Raw genomic sequence first — 3,044 nt, 5'->3', positions numbered from 1 at the left:
TTTGTTAACTGCATTGGACAGAATGAGGAATTTACTGCAGAAAAGAAGGAGTTGCATCAAGTTTTTTGAGAGATTACAGGCAAATTTTGAGTATTGACCTTGCTTGGAAAAAGGCTATTTAAAAGAGGTGGGCCTGATTCTCAGTAGCAAATGTACAGGGCTTTACTTCTAACTTCTTAAGTAATCATGCTGCTGTCTAGTTCTCAGGAAAAAAGCCTTAGGGAACAAAATAGAATAGTTCAATTTGAGGGGACCTCCAACTATTATCTAGTTCAACTGCCTGACCACTTCAAGACTGACTTTCCCTCCCTTTCCTCTTGCCAAAGTACAGTGAAAAATCAGTGGGCTGGTTTTGTGTGCACAGAAATATCTGGAGGCATGTCTGTGTACAAGAGGAGAAAATGCAGCTGCTGCCATGAGCTGAGATCTTTGGATCTCTACTCTAGGAGTTCCTGACTGTAGCATATTGCAAGTGTGCTTTTGCTAAAATACAGAGACTGCCTAAGTAGAACAGGAAGAGGCTACAGACCAGGACACCCTGGTCTCATATACAGTAATAAGCTGTTGTGAAAAGTCACATAAGATGAGTGGTTGTTTTTCCTCTAAAACTCTTTGAGAACTCACCCAAAATTTCATGGGCAATTTATTTTATGTCAGGCAAATGTCTTGAATCCATGGCACTAAATCCTACATAGCCTGAAGAACTTAAGACAGTCACTGTGTTTGTATACACATAAATATATATTTATCTGAAAGACTTTGAAAACAAAAGATGGTGAAAAAGCATATGTGCTGTTTAATATCACTGGCCATGGGTTTACCAAATCAGCTGTGGACTAAGGCTTAGTACAGCATACATAACTCAGTCAAATACTCTTTCAGTCAGATCTAACCACTAGCAACAAATAAGTAAGAAATCTCAACTTTTTCTTAAATTCTGAGTGCTTTCTTGTTGTGGCTCAGAAATGCTATTCCCCAGTTTAGTAGTACTGCTAAACCCACACTGATGCTTGCTCCTCCCACCAATGAAGAGCTCAAAAGGCAAAGATCACAGGCTGAGATCTGAGATCACAGAATAATTTGCTGTAAACAGCAATGAGATAAGAAAAGGAGCAGTAACAGCAGAAATATTAATAACAAAAGGTATAAGACAAAGGAACAATTTACATGCCAAATAAAACAGTACTGGACTGTTTCACCTGCCACCCTTTCTTCCATCAGAAGGAACCCCCTCATTCTCAGAAGCCAGAGAAGGCTTTTCCCCAGCCCTGCAATGAATTGAGGTGGTACTGAATAACATTAAGGCCGTGGCCAAAACTAGACAATTTCTTTAATCAAACCTTTCTGCTTAATAATTAGCTAATACAGAGTGGCACTCCAACCCCACCACCACCCCCTGCCCTCGACCCTGCAAACTTGAACCTCATTCTCCCAAACCAGGCAAAGGCTGCTTTGTTTTTGCTTTTGAAAGACTTCAGTGCATGGACAATAATTAACTTGTCACTTCAATCCATAATAGGAAAAGAAGGGTATTTAGTTTTTCCTGTATTATTGCCAGGTTGTGGTGGTCAAAAAGGACAGATTAAGCTATACCACATACTCTTCCTAATGAGTAAGAAACACTCAGTGTTTCATTTTAAGTGCAGGGAAGCTTTAGTCTTTTCTGCACTATGGAAATGAAAGCTGTCCAGCATCACTAACCTGGAAACTGTGCAAATTGACTGGAGATAGGCTTAGCAATGATTCTTCTGTTACCTGTTGTGCTCTGATTTTCCTCATCTACTACTCTGCCAGTCACCCTGCCTCCTTTGTGGAGCTCAAGAGGGGAAAAATGGAAATCCTTCACACTAAGTGGCTTCACCCTGACTTTAAATTATATTTAAATATATTTTAATTCTGATAAATTAGAAAAAAAAATTACTTAATTTGAGAGCCTTTCCTGCTCCTCCTTATGTCTTCAGAAGTTTCTGATGTTCTCTTACAATATGAGCAAGGCAGCCCCTTTGTGTCAAGGCCTCTGAGCTGTACTGCTATCACAAGCCTGTGTGGTTTGCTCTGAGGAGCTCTCTGCTGCTGTCTCCCACAGAAGCACTGCGGAATGTGCACATCCCTGATCATCCTGAAGGAAGAGGAGTTGGTGTGATCTCTTCAGAAAAGTCTTTCCCTGAAGACTGTACTTGTATAGAGGCCGGCTGCCTGCTGTTCTGTAGAAAGTGATGGAGAGTTTGCAGTGTTGTGTTGATTTGGCACTGCCTGGTTTTTGGTAGCAGGGAGGGCCACGGAGGTGGTTTCTGTGAGAAGCTGCTGGAAGCTTCCACCACGTCTGACAGAGCCAATCTCCGATGGCTCTGAAGATGGCCATGCTGCCGGCCCAGTCAGAGGTTGGTAACACCTCTGCAATGACACATGTCAGAATAAAATCAGAACAGCAGAAGTGCGGTTTTCCCAGGGGTGCCGAGGCTCTGTGGCCATCCTGGTGTGGCCCGGGGCGAGCCGTGCCTGCCTGGCCGCCCCTGGGCAGCCGTGCTGAGGGCAGAAGGGCAGGGTCAGTGGTGGCTTCTCCTCCCGGCGCCCTGCACGAGGAGAGGCATCAAACAGCGCCCGCGCCGCGGCGGCCGCCACTGCCCGCACCATGGCGGCTGGGCCGCCCGACCGGCCGCGGAAACGTGGGAGTGACTCCCGACACGGAACCCAGACAAGATCAACTTCTCAGTGCTGTGAGGTCCTGCCAGCATTCTTCAACTGAGGGAACTTGTTGGCAATGGTACCTACGAGCAGCAGTTCTCTTGAGTCAGAGGAGAGGAGGAAGTGAGGACGTGTGAGGGAAAACAACATGGCGGCACCGAGGGCAGCGGGGAAAAAGGAACAGGAGGAGGCGCTTCAGGCACCAGAGCTGAGATTCCTCTGCAGGCCATGGTGAGGAGCTTGGGGAAACAAACTGTGCCCTGCTCATGCATGAAGTCCACGGGGGATGCAGAGATCCACTCACAGCCCATGGGAAAAGTGCTCAAAGCAGAGAGAGTGGATGCCAGAGAAAGCTGTGA

At 45.9% G+C, this 3,044-nt stretch overlaps 1 long non-coding RNA gene across 1 annotated transcript in view; it reads left to right on the top strand.

Annotated features, from left to right (window-relative positions):
* The first annotated feature begins 2,091 nt into the window (after positions 1 to 2,091).
* Positions 2,092 to 3,044, top strand: part of LOC117245385 — a 2,874-nt gene continuing 1,921 nt past the window's right edge. The window contains exon 1 of the long non-coding RNA XR_004500049.1: positions 2,092 to 2,916. This is a non-coding gene — a long non-coding RNA (uncharacterized LOC117245385). The remainder of the gene's footprint in view (positions 2,917 to 3,044) is intronic.

The sequence above is a fragment of the Parus major genome, chromosome 21 (genome assembly GCF_001522545.3).
Source record: "Parus major isolate Abel chromosome 21, Parus_major1.1, whole genome shotgun sequence".
NCBI lineage: Eukaryota > Metazoa > Chordata > Aves > Passeriformes > Paridae > Parus > Parus major.
This window is presented reverse-complemented; position numbering and strand designations above follow the sequence as displayed.